Below are 11,514 nucleotides of genomic sequence, written 5' to 3'. Positions count from 1 at the left end.
TTCCTCAAATAACATGAGGACCATCAGGACAACCAAAGTGTCACATTAACCGTAGCTATCATTTTGACCATTCCAGTATACGCCGGATAGTCGCGATGATCTATTGCTACTTACCTAAGGTACACTAGATCCGGGTGTAGGATCTTTCATTCAAAGCCCCCTTAAAAGAAGGAATAATAAAACATAAATGATTTTTTTTTTTTTAAGATGGACCTCTCTTTGTAGTCCCCAGCAGAGTCGCCAGTTCTGTCATACGGTGAACTGGACTTTATTGGATTTTTAATCGCAATGTCGCGGTTAGCAAGAGTCGCCACCGACTTTTCTTTTATCCCATAAGGAAAGGTGGAAAAGAACAGGAAAGACCTTAATTTTAAATTCTTAGGTTCGGGAGGTACTTTATACAAAGGGAAGGTATTAGCACCCTTTGTATCCATGGTTATCCATGGGCTCTTAATTGCTCAATCATTTATGTTTTCTAGTTTGAAAAAGGTGGTTGAGAAATGTGTGAAAAATGTTTTGAAAATGAGAATTTAACTTTGTAATGATTCTTGCATGAATGTATACAAAGTGGTTATCTCGTATAGTTTTTGAAAGTAGTTTAGAAAAATATAACTCGGCAATGATCCTAGTACGGATGTATGCTAAGTGATGATTTTCCAAAAGATGTTTGAAAGGTGTAAGGTGTGAAAAGTATTTTTTTGTTATGAATGAGCAGTTAAGGTTATACCTGTCCGAGGTCTTTCCGGGCATTTCCTATCCTTATGAGGGTAAAACTGTCCTGACTATTGAGAAGTAAGTAGTTTTATCCTTGGGATGTAAAAGGGTCATTGTAGGGTCATCGATGGGTCATTAAAGGCAACAGTTGTAAGGATACCTTAGCATTCGAAGGGACGATCATCATTTAACCGTAGGCTACACCGAAGGGTCATCGCGGGACAAAATTGTATTTTCGAAGGCAACATCCGAGGGACCATGATTTATTTTATGATGATTTAATCGAAGGGCCATTGCTAAGTGTATCCCCACATTCGCGGGACATGACCATTATACTGTAATACCGTAAGGCAGCAAAGAGAGGTCCAAGATCACTTATTTAAAGGTCATATTTTAAAGTCAATTAAGTAATTAAGTCCATACTAAAATCAATGCATTAAAATTAATACATTAAAATTAATACATTAAAATTAAGACATTAAAATGAACACATTAAAATTAATTAGGCCACTTAGGGTGAGTCTCCACAAGGGTATCCCACAAATAAAGTGGGAGACCTAAACAGCAATCTTTTCCCGGGACATATGAACCTTTGCAAAATTCAGCAAACGGGTTAGAATACCAAATCAGGGTGCAATCGAGAGTTGCACCAAAGTAATAGGTAAACAAAGCATGGTTATGATAAAACAGGTCAGATGGGCAAAGATCAAAATAGGACGAAGAACAGCGGCATCCATTACAACAATTCAAAGTATCCAGGCATACTTAAGTTACATGCAAAGCCTCAAATATATTTATGAATCTCAATTATGATATCACATGTGAATTAGGAACATAAAGCGATAATAGTAACGCAAACCTGTTTGCAATTGAGTCGCAACCTTGAATTGGCCGATCGGATAGAATTGAGCGGAGGTGACCTTGCTGCCGCCGTAAGATTAGATTCGGTAAAAAGGCACACAATAGTTTCCGTTGTAGAAACTATTGTGCGAAAAGAATTAACTAAATACCAAAAGGGAATCCGGAATTGCAAAAGAAATAGTGTAGCACTTGTAAAACACAATGCCTAAGCTGCTGGAAAAGAAGAAAAAATGCAAAGGCGAAAACGGCAAAGGAAAAAGAATCTCGGAAAAAAGCTCCCCTTTTAGGTTTTCAAGGCGGCTATTTATATTGTTGTCATTAGGTCATGCCTGCTGCCAAAAAAAAGTCTTCAACACGTACGTGGATATAGGGCCCAACGGATCTTCAAGTCTCCGAAGCGTTGCCTGCGCCCACAAAGTAGGGGAATGGTGTGACGTTCGTCACACCATGTGTGACGCCCGTCACAGGGGTGTGCGAGGCGTGACGCTCGTCACAGATGCCACACCCGTGTTCTTGTACTTTGGGTTGGGCTTTGCTGTTTGGTTGGTTTTCTTTCCTTTTTGCACCCCTTTTCCTCCGCTTCCAAATAAACCACTTTCATATTATCACTAGGTGAGCGTGTAGCGAGTAGGCCATTTTGGGTCATTCGCGAGCTGGGCCTTTGTTCCTTTAAGTGTCATAAAAATGAGTCGGAGTGCCCTGAAATGTCTTGAAATATTAATGGGCAAATTTTGGGGTATGACACCGAGAGATATTTGTCCAACATCCTTTCTCTTGTAGTAGTCTCCCATAGTCCTCATAGGTTGTCGATTATCCATAACTACTTCCTCTTACTCACTCCCGTGATTTAAAGAAATTTGTGTTGGCTCTTTATCTTACTCTTCCTTTGCTAACCATGCTAATCAGACTGTTTTTCGAGTTGCTCTCACTGTCTTCTTGATCTCCAAATTAAATAATAATTCACTTGATTCAATATCTCGCATAAACAACCTTTAAAATACTTTGGTAGCATTGCAGTAATTAACTAAACTAAATAACAAGATAAATTAAAATAATGACAGTAAAATAAAAAATACAACTAACAAATAAACAAGCAACATTAAAATAAAAAATAAAAATTTAAAATAACAGTTCAACAATCTCTGACAATGGCGCAAAAAATTGATAAATATTTTAGCAAGTTTATTAAAAATGTCGCACAAAAATAAAATATAAGTTCGTATCCGCAAAGATTATTTTATTTTACAACAAAATTGAAAAATATAAAAAAATATTTAAATTGAGGTTTATTTGAAAAGTTGGTTTAATTAAAAACAAGTAAATACTATTGAAATTATCAAATAATAAAAGTGACTATGTCTTTTTCTGAATCGGTTGATTCTCCCTGTTGGTAATTGCGTCTATCCCGTGACATGAATTTCTAGTCGAATGATAAATTAACATGACCGTTATACTCGGTTCCTTTATGTATAACTCACTCTTTTAACAAGAAGTTTCTATTTCAATAGGTGAATTCAATGTCAAATAGTAAATAATACTTGTTAATTTCTAAATCACAAATTTATAATTATTTATTTTTAAATCAATTAATAAGTTTGAACAATTAATCTAATTCTAATATCAAGAGTTAGGGTTAGTAATCGTCTTTAATCTAAGGTTAATTTATATGCTCGTCAACAAACAAAACACATTAATTAAGATTAAAATTAACTTAATAAAAACTAGAATTTCATATTAAAAAAATAGTAGAAAGTCAATCACTCATTAAATAAACTTAATCTTCAAAGACCTAATATATAGAGAATTAACTACTCATAATATAATTAATCATAACTATGAGTTAAAAGAACAAAAGCATGAAACTCAGGTACAATTTGGTCTTCAATAGCAAAAAAACCTTCACTCTTGAGTTCTTTCATCACTTTTATCGTCAAAATCACTCCCCCAAAAATCTAACCCATAATTTTTTTTAAAAACTACCTTTTAAAGATACCTTAGTGCATCATAGAAATGCATTATAATGGCATCAAGACTATTATTGATTGTAGCACAAGTAACTAACTCTTTTTGTTAGCTTTGTCGTTGGTCCCACCATAATTAAAGTTACGAAGCTCATTATATGATCAAATTACTGGATAAATATCATGATATAAAATGTGATGAAAATATAAGTTTTAACGTGTCCAAATCGCACCACGATTTTCCAACAACTTCTTTTCTTGGTTCTAAAATATTATTTTCTTCTTTTTGACATATTTGGTCATTTTCATCTTACATATTACTAATTTTTAATTCCAAATTCATATATTTCTTCACTTATTATTATTAAAAATATTTTTAAAAAATAATAATAAAGTTACATAGTGACTAACCGTCATCAACTCCTCTAATGACCCTGTTATATCAATCCCTCATATCAATATTCAGTTTCAGATCAAGGATACTCATACCAACAACAATCAGAAAGACACCTAACTATTTCTCCTTACTTTATGATGTAACAAAAACAATGCAAAGCGAAACATCTTACTATTCAAAAAAATTTACAAATTCATATGTTCTCAAAAAGTTAATAATATATATTTTTTAAAAATTGAGGACAGATTGTTTGCATAAAAAAGTTAAGGACACCTACTTTTCTAAATAAGGTTGTTATTTTGATACCAAAAATCATACACCATACACTTGCATCTTAAGAAATAGAACATGGGTAGGTGTTTGTTTGTGTCAAAAAAAAATCATATAATACTACGATGTAATCGTTTAATACTACGGTGTAAGTGTAAGTGTCAAGTTTAGTGTATGAATAATATTTCTCTTTTCTAATATACTAGGTTATATTAGTTAAAAAATGAACATATATTCACATAAATTAAGCCTCATATCATATTTTGTGCGATGTATTAATTCGTGGAAATTTGTCTCTTCATGATATATAAGGATAACTACTAAAAAAGTTATACATTTAAATGAGTCAAAACATTCAAGCTTTGAACTTTCAACAAATACCAATTTTTGTTGGCAGTATAATTCAAGTTGTGGAATCAAGCCCAAATTAGATTAGGGTTAGCGTTTTTTATGTTAGTTACTTAGTATGCAAGTAACATAGTTGTATATATACACATAATTGTAATTCAGTTTTAACAACATTCAATAATAACAATTCTTATTCTTCATTCTTCTCTCCTCACTAAAAATGCCTCACGCACTAACAAATTGGTATCTAGATTTCCGGTTAGTTTCTTGATCGTGTTTTCAAAAATCAAATGTTGGTGATTATGTTTTTGGAATCTTGGGTTGTTAATCGCATTTGCTGCAAAGATGAATGGTAATAATGGCATTCTGAATTCTCTTCCAATTCTTGACGATAAGAATTTGATATGATGGAGAAAACATATGCAATCTCTGTTTGGCTTTCAATAAACCCTAGAAGTGGTTACTAATGGCATCCCTGAGGTTGTGGAGAACACAACTGATGCTCAGAGAATCGCGAACAAGAAGGCTAAGAAGAAAGACTGCAAGGCTGCGTTTTATATATAATCGGCGGTAGACGCGACAAATATTGATCAGATTTCTCATGTTGAATCGGAAAATGAGGCATGAGATATTCTTGTCAAGTATTACAAAAGATGTGAGAAGGTTAAATTCTTCAAATTGCAGACATTGCGAAAGCAGTATGAATTACTAAGGATGAGAGAAGAAGAAAAGATTGAAGGCTATGTCTCGAAGGTGCAGAGTCTTGTCCATTTCATGAAAGGTTGTGGTGAAACACCTAACTGATAAATGATAGTTGAGAAGGTAATGCATACATTGACCTCACACTTTGGTCACGTTATAGTAGCCATTCAAGAATCCAACAATCTTGAAACCATGAAATTGGAAGATTAGTTGGTTCGTTTGAGGCACATGAGATGAGGATTGTCGAAAGGAAAGTTGTTCAAGATTCGATACAAGCACTACAAGCTCATACATGGAATAAACATGGTTGTTCCAACAGGTTCAAAGGAAAATGTGACAAGACTCTGAGCAAGAAGTCTTGATTGAACCCTCAAATGCATAAGGTCAATGATAGGGCTTATGAATCCTCCAAAAGATGATAAGGAAACTCCTATCAGAAAGACAAAGAAGATAAAAATGTGAGCAATGTTATAACTATGAAAAATGGGGTCACTTGGCCAAGAATCGTTGGTACAAGAAAGGCAAGAATGAAGGAGTAAACCTTGCACACCAAGATTTAGATGATTCTGAATACATGATGGTTATGGCTACAGTTGCAGATGAGCATATCGACACCAATATCTGATTTCTCGACACAGGTTGTTCGAATCACATGACTGGTCTAAAAGGGTGGTTAGAAGACTTCGACGAGTCGAAGAAGAGAAAGGCTAAACTTGCCGATAATAGCTCGTTGCAAGTAGAATGTACTGGTGACATAGTTATTCAAATGACCAATGGAGAAAAAGCTATGATCAAAGACGTACTTTATGTACCTGGAATGAAGTGCAACCTGCTAAGTTTAGAAAACTGGTCAAAAAAGGTTTCTCAGTGGTTATGAAATATGGAGCCTTAGAACTATTCAACACTCAGAATAATTTGGTTTTAAAATCTCTTATGTCAAAAAATAGTACATTTAAGACCATGATCAATTCCACTGAGGTACAATGTCTAAAAATAATTTTCGACCACAACAATAGTTAGTTACGACATTTAACGTTTGGCCACTTGAATTTTAGGTCGCTCAATCAACTAATTACTCACGATATGGTAACTGGTATACCATGTCTTGAGATGCCTGACAAATTCTATGAAGGTTGGTTAGTAGGGAAGCAATCCAGAAAGTCTTTTGTTTCAACTATGCCAATGAGGTCCTCTTGCATACTAGAAGTAGTACATTCAGATGTATGTAGCCCGTTCAAGGATCATAAAATTGGTGGAAACAAGTATTTTGTTTCATTTGTCGATGAGTATAATTGAAATATTTGAATCTATATGATCAAGCGAAATGACAAATTATTAAAAAAATTTAAGAGATTCAAGATGCTTGTTGAAAACCAGAGTGAAAAGGAGATCAAGATTCTACAAACAAATGGAGGTGGCGATTATGCATCAAAGATGTTTGAAGAGTTATGTCCAAAACATGGTATCGATCATGAGGTAACTGCTCCTTATGCGCCTCAACATAATAGAATAGAAGAAAGAAGAAACATGACCATATTGGATATGTCAAGATGCATGCTGAAGTAGAAGAATTTGCCAAATTCCTTACGGGGTCAAGTTGTCACCACTGCTGTTTATATTCTGAACATGTGTCCTTCCAAGAAGCTGAAGAACAAGGTTCTTCAAGAAGTGTGGAGTTGCAAACGACCATCAGTGAGTCATCTGAAGGTGTTTGGCTCTATTTTCTATAAGCATATTCCTAATGCAAAAAGAAGGAAGCTTGATGATAAAAGTTAATAAGTGAGTTATCTTACAGGTTATTCAATCCACTTAATGATAAGATCGTGATGAGTCAAAACATTGTGATTGATGAGAATTCTTCCAGGGATTGGAATTCACGTGAGGCAACTAACAAGCCATTGATGAGTTATGGCGTTGATGAAGAAAGTAGTGAGCACAGAGAAATTCCAGTCAATGACACTCCAACAATAGTCGAATTCGACAACGTTCCAGTCACTATCAAAGTCGAATCGTACAATCGAGAGGGTGTGGCTAGCATAAGACCTCAAAGAACCAGAATTCTTCTAGTAAGGCTTCAAGACTATGAAGTGGTTGGTGATGATGAAGTCACAATAAATGGATAATTAGTTCATTTTTCTTTAATTGTAGGTGTTGAACCAATCAACTATATGGAGACTTTAAAGAATAAATAATGGAAGTCAACTATGGTCGACGAGTTACAAGCGATCGAAAGAAAAAACACACGGGAGTTAGTCAAATTGCCAACACATATAAAAGCTATCTAAGTAAAGTGGGTGTTTAAGTTTAAGCATAATATTGATGGGTCGATAGCAAGACATAAGTCAAGATTAGTAGTTCTAAGATTTCTTCAGAGAGCAGGACTCGACTACTCTGAAGTATATGCATTAGTAGCATGATTGGAGATTGTTCGATTGTTCAATTTCTATTCAGATGTTGATTGGTGTGGAGATAAGAAAGATCGGAAAAGCATAAATAGTTATTTCTTTCAAGTATTTGGCGCAACAATCTCATGGTGCTCGAGAAAGCAACCTATGGTTGCATTATCATCATGTGAGGTTGAATATATAACAAGATCACATGTTGCGTGTCAAGCAATTTGGATCAAATCTGTGCTGGAAGACATGGAGGTCGAAGTGAAGAAACCTCTGGTGATGCAGATCGACAACAAGTCAGCCATTAATCTTACAAAGAATCCAATTATGCATGGAAGAAGCAAACACATTGAGGCTAGGTTTCATTTCCTAAGGAAGAAGGTAAACCATGGTGAACTTGAAGTAGAACATTGCTCGAGTGAAGCACAAATTGACCGATATTTTCGCCAAAAGATTGAAGATCGACAAATATCTAAATTTATGAAAGAAAATAGAAAAGTTCATATCAATTACTTTTAACTAGTGCTTAGTAACTTGGATTATTAGAGGATATGTTAATACTATAATCCAAGTTGTGTAATCTAAACAAGTCCAAGTTGATTAGGGTTAGGGTTTTATTTATAGTTATTTAGTATTTAAGTATCCTTAACTATGCATAGGTTAAAGATATCAATAAGTATGTAAAAAAACATTTTATCATTGCCCCTTTGAATAGAGATGGCGATGCATAGGTTAAAGATAAGCACAAACAAATTTTGCATGCGGGTAATGACAATGAAGTTATATATGCGTGTTCATTTGGTGTGTAGATGTGACATGAATTTACAATGACCCTTTTGGATCATGATGATTAATTCCTATAGCATGAGTATGATAGGGCAAAAATATGTGGCTAAAAAATAAGAGAAAATGTTTGAGAAACGTGGAAGCTTTCAAGAGAGTATGCTACATGGACATTCTTAATTTGTTTGCAACTAGATTTTGATTTCTTTGAATGGAATTTGGATAGCTCAGTGTACTTAACATAAAATGAGAGCCATGTATATTTAAGTTAACTATATTTGATTATTATTGAAATTATGGCTAGTCACTCTCTACCTCCTCCACTTAATTAGGGGTAAGAATGCCCCCAACCATAAGAAAAGAAGAAAATAATTACACTTGGCGTGAGATGAATTTAACAACTATAGTGAGTGGCCAAAAAAGATTAACTATAGTCAAATACATCAACTCCAGAGTAGGGTATAAAATTCAAAGGAATCCTTTGAAAATGATAACGATCTAAAAGAGTAAATTGGATAGTTGATATTATAGTTACTATTTTCACACATTATAATAATATTAACTGTTTAGTTTGAAAAGTTGGGTGGTGCAGAGAGAAAAACATGTGAATGTAAGGGATAGTTGAGTAATTTAGCAACAAACTAAGGGGTATAGGGGTATAAATAGCAAACAATTGCGTGTAGGTAGCACATCCGGTTTCTTTTTGACAATATAATATGAATTTTAAATTTGATTTTCATGACTAAAGGCACAAAGCGGATAATAATTAGATTTGGTTCAAAATAACACTCATGTTTTTGCTATCACATTTGAGGATTTCTTAACGTATGATTTATGTTTCTTAGTCATTACACAAAATTATTTAATGTTTTTAAATTTTAAAGATGCATTTTCGAACGCATTAAATTTTGAATGAACGTTGAAATATTTCAGAAATACATTAACAAATTGAAACATACTATACATCAATACTCATAAATCATTAGACACGTGAATTGGATCTGAGATGCATCTCCGTGAATATTCTGAAGGTACATCTTCGTAACGTATCAGAACAAAACTTTTCATTTTATGATATGTTTATGTATATTTAGATGTAGATTTAAACCATACCATACAATCGAAAATAAAAAATAGACGTCCATAAGTTTAGATGGTCCAAAAATTTCATACAACCAAGACCAATAATGTAGCATGATGTCAAAATAAAATAAAGACCATAGTACTACTACTATATACTAACATACTACTATGTATGTATGATTACCTCTCATCTATCTCATCTGCCTCCTCTACCTCCTCGACCATCAATCACCCCCGTCCTCCAGCGCTGTCTCCGATACATCAATGCTCCCCCTATGCCTCTATCATGATGGCATTTATGACCTGCCTCACATCAGACCCATCAGGGAACATACTTTTGTCAATGTATGCATGTGAAATCTCCATAATGCGACGATATCTATGCAAGACATCCTCAACATGATCTAATCGTGCTTGCTCCTCCTCTAGTATCTCCTGATTAGCTGACCTATGTGGGCCTCCTAGAGCAGCATGCACCATGTACGGATGTGACACCCTGAAGAACCATCTGATATACCTTTCAACGTAGCTCAAATCGTTCACGACTATGATATTATGTGTCTCATCCGGTACCAGATGACTTTCATAACTATCAAACATGTCATCTATTTGTCTGCGTGTTAAAGCATGAGGAGCATATACGTAAGGGTGTCTGGGAATGGCCTGAGTGTAGGCAAACTGCCGCATGACGCGCTCGGGTAGATGAGGAGAAGTGAGATGTGATCCGCAGGCCAACCATCCAAAGTGTAACATTATCTTGTCAAATGGTCGCGTCTGACGGTGATCAACATAACTAGTGAAGTGCATGTCCTCGGCAACCAAACGGTCAACATACATTATAAAAGGCTCAGTCGCCTAGTTCCCTCTGAAATCAATCCTCATTCGACTGAAGCAAGCCAGTAATCTTCCACATGTGGTTAATGAACTTCTACGAATCACGCTTCTGAAAAAATAATAATCAATGTCAGAAATTTGTCACTTAAAAATTAACGTAAATAAAAAATAATAAATCCAACTAATGCTACCTCTATGTCCTAGATATGTATGGAAGTATGATCTGGATACAGAGGTAGTAATGACAAATCAACAGAGCCTCCTCCAAATGCCTCTGTCTCAGCTTCCACAACAACCTCACCCTTTGGAGGTGGCACTAGATCAGCAACATCATCAATAAGAGGTGACACAGACTCAAAAGTATCTACAGTAGGTGGTGACACTAGTGAATTAGATACCTCAGACGCATGAATAGAGGAAACCTGACGTTTGCGGGAGGATGGAGAGAGTGATGCGTCAAATGGTGAATCTCGTCTCCTACGGGAAGAAGAAGAGGAAGTGGCATGAGGAGAAACATGATCCACATAAGTAGATGGCTCTGCATGACCAGAGGGACCAATAGCCTCCGGAGCCTACTGACTCTTCTCCTGCCACACTGATGTATGTTAAGCAACCCTCCTGTGCCTTAGTCTATCGTGTCTATCAGCCATTATGCATGTAAGTTCAAGTAAAACAGACAATTAGTGCAAGCAAACAATGCCATAAGGAAGAAAAAAAAACTAAGAAAATTTTGGAGATGTATCACTGGAATCAGGAAAATTAAAACGCTGAAAATTTTCGGAGATGCATCTTTGGAATTTTCTGCAACTCAGAAGTTGTGTCAATGGTGTGAATGTACCCCATCAATCCCAAAAAGAAAAATGTTTTTATCATCCTTTTCAGCCAACAAACGTCTAATACACTTTGTCTAAACTATCTTAAATGTTATTTATACTCATTTCTAACCTTAATCATCAATTTCTACTCATTTTTACACAAAAACTCAATTTTTTTAATAAAAAACTCAAAACACTTACAAGAGATTGATGTTTCTGATGTTGAATCTGATGTTACAGATGTTGACTGAAGTTCCCTTGAATCTTATTGAATGAGTTTTGATTTGGTGTAGTGAAAAAAGTTGAGCGTTTGAAGTTAAGTTTGAGTAACATGAGAAATGAGGAAGGAGAAG

The sequence above is a fragment of the Lathyrus oleraceus genome, chromosome 3 (genome assembly GCF_024323335.1).
Source record: "Lathyrus oleraceus cultivar Zhongwan6 chromosome 3, CAAS_Psat_ZW6_1.0, whole genome shotgun sequence".
NCBI classification, from domain to species: Eukaryota; Viridiplantae; Streptophyta; class Magnoliopsida; order Fabales; family Fabaceae; genus Lathyrus; species Lathyrus oleraceus.
Note: the sequence above shows the minus strand (reverse complement) of the source record.